Here is a 7,500-nt window from a genome sequence, read left to right as displayed (position 1 = left end):
CTGTAAGTTTTTTCACTTCTCTCTCCAAAAGGCAGAGGACACTGCTGCTTTTTCACTTGAGAAATATGAGAAACAGGCAAGATTGAAGAAGAGATGCATACAAAGATGTGGATAACGGTAAAAAGGGAAACAGAATCAATCAATATATCAATATTTTCTTATTATTGGAATGTTAAATAATGAACTGGTTTAGTTTCGTTAACGTTTTAAAATTGACCTACTGTTGTATGTTTTAAAGAACTATGTGTTGGAGACAAACTTGCTTACGGCCATACCTCTCTGTACGCGCCCGATCTCGGAAGCTAAGCAGAGTCGGGCCTGTTTAGTACTTGAATGGGAGACCGCCTGGGAATACCAGGTGCTGTAAGTTTTTTCACTTCTCTCTCCAAAAGGCAGAGGACACTGCTGCTTTTTCACTTGAGAAATATGTGAGAAAAAGGCAAGATTGAAGAAGAGATGCATACAAAGATGTGGGTAACGGTAAAAAGGGAAACAGAATCAATCAATATATCAATATTTTCTTATTATTGGAATGTTAAATAATGAACTGGTTTAGTTTCGTTAACGTTTTAAAATTGACCTACTGTTGTATGTTTTAAAGAACTAGGTGTTGGGGACAAACTTGCTTACGGCCATACCTCTCTGTACGCGCCCGATCTCGTCCGATCTCGGAAGCTAAGCAGAGTCGGGCCTGGTTAGTACTTGGATGGGAGACCGCCTGGGAATACCAGGTGCTTTAAGTTTTTTCACTTCTCTCTCCAAAAGGCAGAGGACACTGCTGCTTTTTCACTTGAGAAATATGTGAGAAAAAGGCAAGATTGAAGAAGAGATGCATACAAAGATGTGGGTAACGGTAAAAAGGGAAACAGAATCAATCAATATATCAATATTTTCTTATTATTGGAATGTTAATTAATGAACTGGTTTAGTTTCGTTAACGTTTTAAAATTGACCTACTGTTGTAGGTTTTAAAGAACTATGTGTTTGCGACAAACTTGCTTACGGCCATACCTCTCTGTTCGCTCCCGATCTCGTCCGATCTCGGAAGCTAAGCAGAGTAGGGCCTGGTTAGTACTTGGATGGGAGACCGCCTGGGAATACCAGGTGCTGTAAGTTTTTTCACTTCTCTCTCCAAAAGGCAGAGGACACTGCTGCTTTTTCACTTGAGAAATATGAGAAACAGGCAAGATTGAAGAAGAGATGCATACAAAGATGTGGATAACGGTAAAAAGGGAAACAGAATCAATCAATATATCAATATTTTCTTATTATTGGAATGTTAAATAATGAACTGGTTTAGTTTCGTTAACGTTTTAAAATTGACCTACTGTTGTATGTTTTAAAGAACTATGTGTTGGAGACAAACTTGCTTACGGCCATACCTCTCTGTACGCGCCCGATCTCGGAAGCTAAGCAGAGTCGGGCCTGTTTAGTACTTGAATGGGAGACCGCCTGGGAATACCAGGTGCTGTAAGTTTTTTCACTTCTCTCTCCAAAAGGCAGAGGACACTGCTGCTTTTTCACTTGAGAAATATGTGAGAAAAAGGCAAGATTGAAGAAGAGATGCATACAAAGATGTGGGTAACGGTAAAAAGGGAAACAGAATCAATCAATATATCAATATTTTCTTATTTTTGGAATGTTAATTAATGAACTGGTTTAGTTTCGTTAACGTTTTAAAATTGACCTACTGTTGTATGTTTTAAAGAACTATGTGTTGGAGACAAACTTGCTTACGGCCATACCTCTCTGTTCGCGCCCGATCTCGTCCGATCTCGGAAGCTAAGCAGAGTAGGGCCTGGTTAGTACTTGGATGGGAGACCGCCTGGGAATACCAGGTGCTGTAAGTTTTTTCACTTCTCTCTCCAAAAGGCAGAGGACACTGCTGCTTTTTCACTTGAGAAATATGTGAGAAAAAGGCAAGATTGAAGAAGAGATGCATACAAAGATGTGGGTAACGGTAAAAAGGGAAACAGAATCAATCAATATATCAATATTTTCTTATTATTGGAATGTTAAATAATGAACTGGTTTAGTTTCGTTAACGTTTTAAAATTGACCTACTGTTGTATGTTTTAAAGAACTAGGTGTTGGGGACAAACTTGCTTACGGCCATACCTCTCTGTACGCGCCCGATCTCGTCCGATCTCGGAAGCTAAGCAGAGTCGGGCCTGGTTAGTACTTGGATGGGAGACCGCCTGGGAATACCAGGTGCTTTAAGTTTTTTCACTTCTCTCTCCAAAAGGCAGAGGACACTGCTGCTTTTTCACTTGAGAAATATGTGAGAAAAAGGCAAGATTGAAGAAGAGATGCATACAAAGATGTGGGTAACGGTAAAAAGGGAAACAGAATCAATCAATATATCAATATTTTCTTATTTTTGGAATGTTAATTAATGAACTGGTTTAGTTTCGTTAACGTTTTAAAATTGACCTACTGTTGTAGGTTTTAAAGAACTATGTGTTGGAGACAAACTTGCTTACGGCCATACCTCTCAATTCGCGCCCGATCTCGGAAGATAAGCAGAGTCGGGCCTGGTTAGTACTTGAATGGGAGACCGCCTGGGAATACCAGGTGCTGTAAGTTTTTTCACTTCTCTCTCCAAAAGGCAGAGGACACTGCTGCTTTTTCACTTGAGAAATATGTGAGAAAAAGGCAAGATTGAAGAAGAGATGCATACAAAGATGTGGGTAACGGTAAAAAGGGAAACAGAATCAATCAATATATCAATATTTTCTTATTATTGGAATGTTAATTAATGAACTGGTTTAGTTTCGTTAACGTTTTAAAATTGACCTACTGTTGTAGGTTTTAAAGAACTATGTGTTTGCGACAAACTTGCTTACGGCCATACCTCTCTGTTCGCTCCCGATCTCGTCCGATCTCGGAAGCTAAGCAGAGTAGGGCCTGGTTAGTACTTGGATGGGAGACCGCCTGGGAATACCAGGTGCTGTAAGTTTTTTCACTTCTCTCTCCAAAAGGCAGAGGACACTGCTGCTTTTTCACTTGAGAAATATGAGAAACAGGCAAGATTGAAGAAGAGATGCATACAAAGATGTGGATAACGGTAAAAAGGGAAACAGAATCAATCAATATATCAATATTTTCTTATTATTGGAATGTTAAATAATGAACTGGTTTAGTTTCGTTAACGTTTTAAAATTGACCTACTGTTGTATGTTTTAAAGAACTAGGTGTTGGGGACAAACTTGCTTACGGCCATACCTCTCTGTACGCGCCCGATCTCGTCCGATCTCGGAAGCTAAGCAGAGTCGGGCCTGGTTAGTACTTGGATGGGAGACCGCCTGGGAATACCAGGTGCTTTAAGTTTTTTCACTTCTCTCTCCAAAAGGCAGAGGACACTGCTGCTTTTTCACTTGAGAAATATGTGAGAAAAAGGCAAGATTGAAGAAGAGATGCATACAAAGATGTGGGTAACGGTAAAAAGGGAAACAGAATCAATCAATATATCAATATTTTCTTATTTTTGGAATGTTAATTAATGAACTGGTTTAGTTTCGTTAACGTTTTAAAATTGACCTACTGTTGTAGGTTTTAAAGAACTATGTGTTGGAGACAAACTTGCTTACGGCCATACCTCTCAATTCGCGCCCGATCTCGGAAGATAAGCAGAGTCGGGCCTGGTTAGTACTTGAATGGGAGACCGCCTGGGAATACCAGGTGCTGTAAGTTTTTTCACTTCTCTCTCCAAAAGGCAGAGGACACTGCTGCTTTTTCACTTGAGAAATATGTGAGAAAAAGGCAAGATTGAAGAAGAGATGCATACAAAGATGTGGGTAACGGTAAAAAGGGAAACAGAATCAATCAATATATCAATATTTTCTTATTATTGGAATGTTAATTAATGAACTGGTTTAGTTTCGTTAACGTTTTAAAATTGACCTACTGTTGTAGGTTTTAAAGAACTATGTGTTTGCGACAAACTTGCTTACGGCCATACCTCTCTGTTCGCTCCCGATCTCGTCCGATCTCGGAAGCTAAGCAGAGTAGGGCCTGGTTAGTACTTGGATGGGAGACCGCCTGGGAATACCAGGTGCTGTAAGTTTTTTCACTTCTCTCTCCAAAAGGCAGAGGACACTGCTGCTTTTTCACTTGAGAAATATGAGAAACAGGCAAGATTGAAGAAGAGATGCATACAAAGATGTGGATAACGGTAAAAAGGGAAACAGAATCAATCAATATATCAATATTTTCTTATTATTGGAATGTTAAATAATGAACTGGTTTAGTTTCGTTAACGTTTTAAAATTGACCTACTGTTGTATGTTTTAAAGAACTATGTGTTGGAGACAAACTTGCTTACGGCCATATCTCTCTGTACGCGCCCGATCTCGGAAGCTAAGCAGAGTCGGGCCTGTTTAGTACTTGAATGGGAGACCGCCTGGGAATACCAGGTGCTGTAAGTTTTTTCACTTCTCTCTCCAAAAGGCAGAGGACACTGCTGCTTTTTCACTTGAGAAATATGTGAGAAAAAGGCAAGATTGAAGAAGAGATGCATACAAAGATGTGGGTAACGGTAAAAAGGGAAACAGAATCAATCAATATATCAATATTTTCTTATTTTTGGAATGTTAATTAATGAACTGGTTTAGTTTCGTTAACGTTTTAAAATTGACCTACTGTTGTATGTTTTAAAGAACTATGTGTTGGAGACAAACTTGCTTACGGCCATACCTCTCTGTTCGCGCCCGATCTCGTCCGATCTCGGAAGCTAAGCAGAGTAGGGCCTGGTTAGTACTTGGATGGGAGACCGCCTGGGAATACCAGGTGCTGTAAGTTTTTTCACTTCTCTCTCCAAAAGGCAGAGAACACTGCTGCTTTTTCACTTGAGAAATATGTGAGAAAAAGGCAAGATTGAAGAAGAGATGCATACAAAGATGTGGGTAACGGTAAAAAGGGAAACAGAATCAATCAATATATCAATATTTTCTTATTATTGGAATGTTAAATAATGAACTGGTTTAGTTTCGTTAACGTTTTAAAATTGACCTACTGTTGTATGTTTTAAAGAACTAGGTGTTGGGGACAAACTTGCTTACGGCCATACCTCTCTGTACGCGCCCGATCTCGTCCGATCTCGGAAGCTAAGCAGAGTCGGGCCTGGTTAGTACTTGGATGGGAGACCGCCTGGGAATACCAGGTGCTTTAAGTTTTTTCACTTCTCTCTCCAAAAGGCAGAGGACACTGCTGCTTTTTCACTTGAGAAATATGTGAGAAAAAGGCAAGATTGAAGAAGAGATGCATACAAAGATGTGGGTAACGGTAAAAAGGGAAACAGAATCAATCAATATATCAATATTTTCTTATTTTTGGAATGTTAATTAATGAACTGGTTTAGTTTCGTTAACGTTTTAAAATTGACCTACTGTTGTAGGTTTTAAAGAACTATGTGTTGGCGACAAACTTGCTTACGGCCATACCTCTCTGTTCGCTCCCGATCTCGTCCGATCTCGGAAGATAAGCAGAGTCGGGCCTGGTTAGTACTTGAATGGGAGACCGCCTGGGAATACCAGGTGCTGTAAGTTTTTTCACTTCTCTCTCCAAAAGGCAGAGGACACTGCTGCTTTTTCACTTGAGAAATATTTGTGAAAAAGGCAAGATTGAAGAAGAGATGCATACAAAGATGTGGGTAACGGTAAAAAGGGAAACAGAATCAATCAATATATCAATATTTTCTTATTATTGGAATGTTAATTAATGAACTGGTTTAGTTTCGTTAACGTTTTAAAATTGACCTACTGTTGTAGGTTTTAAAGAACTATGTGTTGGAGACAAACTTGCTTACGGCCATACCTCTCTGTTCGCGTCCGATCTCGGAAGATAAGCAGAGTCGGGCCTGGTTAGTACTTGAATGGGAGACCGCCTGGGAATACCAGGTGCTGTAAGTTTTTTCACTTCTTATCAGTTTAATATCTGATATGTCCTCTATATGAGGATAACGTATTAAGCAGATTTTTAGCATCGGGAGATGAAAAAGGGGCTTGCTCCGTTCACTCCACGCATTGACCCGGTATTGCAGCATTGCCGGGAACGGTGCACTCCTCAAATGCCTTGTGGACAACCAAACACCAATCCAAATGGATCAGTCTGTTGATTAGCTTCACACTTTAATGAACGACGAGGATCTCATTCGCTGTCTGTCTTCAAGGCTGGGGCTTGTGTCAAACAAAGGCCTTGTTTATTCCTTACTGACGCCCCTCGTGGAACATCGCTGTGCTCCCAGCCTAAGCTTAATGCTAAAGGAATGCACTCTGGGATTATGCCATCTGGGAACCGTCATCCGGAGTACTGCATCTGGGAATGCCGCCCCTGTCTCTGTCTCTTCCAACTCATACTTACCTGGCAGGGGAGATACCATGATCAAGAAGGTGGTTCACCCAGGGCGAGGCCCAGCCATTGCACTCCGGTTGTTCTGACCACTGCGAATTCCCCAAATGTGGGAATCTCGACTGCATAATTTCTGGTAGTGGGGGACTGCGTTCGCGCTCTCCCCTGATTGTTTTGTTGAAAAGAATATCAAGTGGTTTGTACTTTTGATTGGAGGGGAGGAAATAGTACTATGGAGAATATTGCCCCCTTTCAGATGTGGGCAGGGGTGTGGCTTCAGATTTGGAACAGGTCACGTGAACTCAGGCTTACCATGAGCGTTTTGACTTGGACAACTAGGGACTTCGGCTGTTCTTGACAATGTTGCTGTACTTACTTTGGTTTCTCTTCATAACGCACAAGTCTTTCGCCTTTTACTAAAGACTTCCGTGGAGAGGAACACCAATGAATTCAACCTATTTTTAGCAGGCTTTGCCGTTTGGCTGAGCCTTGTACACTTGTGAAAAGAAAGAAAGCTGTCCTTAACTAGACCACGGTGCTTGACCATGGAGTGCTTGGCTGGGTGTGCCAAAGCAGCAGCCACTGCTATGTCCCTTGGAAAGAACTGCACCATGACAAGGGTGAAACATGTCAGGAGGGTGACTCAGGAAGCAAACAGTTGGGGCTCATCGCTTCTCGGCCTTTTGGCTAAGATCAAGTGGTGTTGCGGAAAAATACAGCACAGAGAGAGCTAACAACGAGACAGCAATGGCCGCAAGGGGCCAAAAAGAGCAGTCGATCCCAAGGGTCGGGCTGAGACACACGCTACGATTCCAGGCAACCACGGAAGACTACAATCTGCAGTCCAGAGAGTTTTTTGGCAGGCAAGTCATAATTGGGCAGCTACAACTGAAGGTGGAGGAGGTGCACTGCATCCAGTGGAACCAGCAGGAGAAGGCGTTCGACGTTACACTGAGGACCGAGGAGATCTACCGGAGTGTGGCTGAAATATGCCGAGCAGAGGCAGGGGTAAGGCCGCTAGCCGGCTACAGAGTACTGAACCTGGACAGACCTAATTTCAGAACAATAACTGTGCATATGTACAACCCCTTTGTTAATGACTCAGCACTAGCTGCATTCCTGGGGCAGTATGGAGAGGTGGTGACGGCTGCA

General features: G+C 41.8%; 13 non-coding genes and 6 pseudogenes across 13 annotated transcripts in view; all 19 read left to right on the top strand.

The window, feature by feature from the left end:
• LOC142954114 (5S ribosomal RNA) overlaps nucleotides 1–9 on the top strand; it is a 119-nt gene extending 110 nt beyond the window's left edge. The window contains exon 1 of the ribosomal RNA XR_012955631.1: nucleotides 1–9. This exon is cut by the window's left edge and continues 110 nt beyond it. This is a non-coding gene — a ribosomal RNA (5S ribosomal RNA).
• Nucleotides 10–261: 252 nt separating this feature from the next.
• LOC142954037 (5S ribosomal RNA) lies at nucleotides 262–370 on the top strand (annotated as a pseudogene).
• Nucleotides 371–624: 254 nt separating this feature from the next.
• On the top strand, nucleotides 625–743 carry LOC142953896 (5S ribosomal RNA). The gene has a single exon (XR_012955492.1). It is a non-coding gene; the product is annotated as a 5S ribosomal RNA (ribosomal RNA).
• Nucleotides 744–997: 254 nt separating this feature from the next.
• LOC142953760 (5S ribosomal RNA) lies at nucleotides 998–1,116 on the top strand. The gene has a single exon (XR_012955363.1). It is a non-coding gene; the product is annotated as a 5S ribosomal RNA (ribosomal RNA).
• Nucleotides 1,117–1,368: 252 nt separating this feature from the next.
• Nucleotides 1,369–1,477, top strand: LOC142954036 (5S ribosomal RNA; annotated as a pseudogene).
• Nucleotides 1,478–1,731: 254 nt separating this feature from the next.
• On the top strand, nucleotides 1,732–1,850 carry LOC142953998 (5S ribosomal RNA). Its single transcript, XR_012955590.1, has one exon. It is a non-coding gene; the product is annotated as a 5S ribosomal RNA (ribosomal RNA).
• A 254-nt stretch (nucleotides 1,851–2,104) lies between these two features.
• On the top strand, nucleotides 2,105–2,223 carry LOC142953895 (5S ribosomal RNA). The gene has a single exon (XR_012955491.1). It is a non-coding gene; the product is annotated as a 5S ribosomal RNA (ribosomal RNA).
• A 254-nt stretch (nucleotides 2,224–2,477) lies between these two features.
• LOC142954146 (5S ribosomal RNA) lies at nucleotides 2,478–2,586 on the top strand (annotated as a pseudogene).
• Nucleotides 2,587–2,840: 254 nt separating this feature from the next.
• Nucleotides 2,841–2,959, top strand: LOC142953642 (5S ribosomal RNA). Its single transcript, XR_012955252.1, has one exon. It is a non-coding gene; the product is annotated as a 5S ribosomal RNA (ribosomal RNA).
• Nucleotides 2,960–3,211: 252 nt separating this feature from the next.
• On the top strand, nucleotides 3,212–3,330 carry LOC142953894 (5S ribosomal RNA). The gene has a single exon (XR_012955490.1). It is a non-coding gene; the product is annotated as a 5S ribosomal RNA (ribosomal RNA).
• Nucleotides 3,331–3,584: 254 nt separating this feature from the next.
• On the top strand, nucleotides 3,585–3,693 carry LOC142954145 (5S ribosomal RNA; annotated as a pseudogene).
• A 254-nt stretch (nucleotides 3,694–3,947) lies between these two features.
• Nucleotides 3,948–4,066, top strand: LOC142953526 (5S ribosomal RNA). The gene has a single exon (XR_012955161.1). It is a non-coding gene; the product is annotated as a 5S ribosomal RNA (ribosomal RNA).
• A 252-nt stretch (nucleotides 4,067–4,318) lies between these two features.
• On the top strand, nucleotides 4,319–4,427 carry LOC142954069 (5S ribosomal RNA; annotated as a pseudogene).
• A 254-nt stretch (nucleotides 4,428–4,681) lies between these two features.
• Nucleotides 4,682–4,800, top strand: LOC142953882 (5S ribosomal RNA). Its single transcript, XR_012955479.1, has one exon. It is a non-coding gene; the product is annotated as a 5S ribosomal RNA (ribosomal RNA).
• A 254-nt stretch (nucleotides 4,801–5,054) lies between these two features.
• On the top strand, nucleotides 5,055–5,173 carry LOC142953893 (5S ribosomal RNA). Its single transcript, XR_012955489.1, has one exon. It is a non-coding gene; the product is annotated as a 5S ribosomal RNA (ribosomal RNA).
• A 254-nt stretch (nucleotides 5,174–5,427) lies between these two features.
• Nucleotides 5,428–5,546, top strand: LOC142953892 (5S ribosomal RNA). The gene has a single exon (XR_012955488.1). It is a non-coding gene; the product is annotated as a 5S ribosomal RNA (ribosomal RNA).
• A 254-nt stretch (nucleotides 5,547–5,800) lies between these two features.
• LOC142954077 (5S ribosomal RNA) lies at nucleotides 5,801–5,909 on the top strand (annotated as a pseudogene).
• Nucleotides 5,910–6,352: 443 nt separating this feature from the next.
• Nucleotides 6,353–6,516, top strand: LOC142953244 (U1 spliceosomal RNA). The gene has a single exon (XR_012954889.1). It is a non-coding gene; the product is annotated as a U1 spliceosomal RNA (small nuclear RNA).
• A 204-nt stretch (nucleotides 6,517–6,720) lies between these two features.
• LOC142953794 (U5 spliceosomal RNA) lies at nucleotides 6,721–6,837 on the top strand. Its single transcript, XR_012955395.1, has one exon. It is a non-coding gene; the product is annotated as a U5 spliceosomal RNA (small nuclear RNA).
• Nucleotides 6,838–7,500: the final 663 nt, after the last annotated feature.

Source organism: Anarhichas minor, unplaced genomic scaffold, assembly GCF_050575085.1.
Source record: "Anarhichas minor isolate MPS153535 unplaced genomic scaffold, ASM5057508v1 ptg000018l, whole genome shotgun sequence".
Taxonomy (NCBI): Eukaryota; Metazoa; Chordata; class Actinopteri; order Perciformes; family Anarhichadidae; genus Anarhichas; species Anarhichas minor.
The sequence above is the reverse complement of the archived record's forward strand: the minus strand, read 5'-3'. Positions and strand labels throughout refer to the sequence as shown.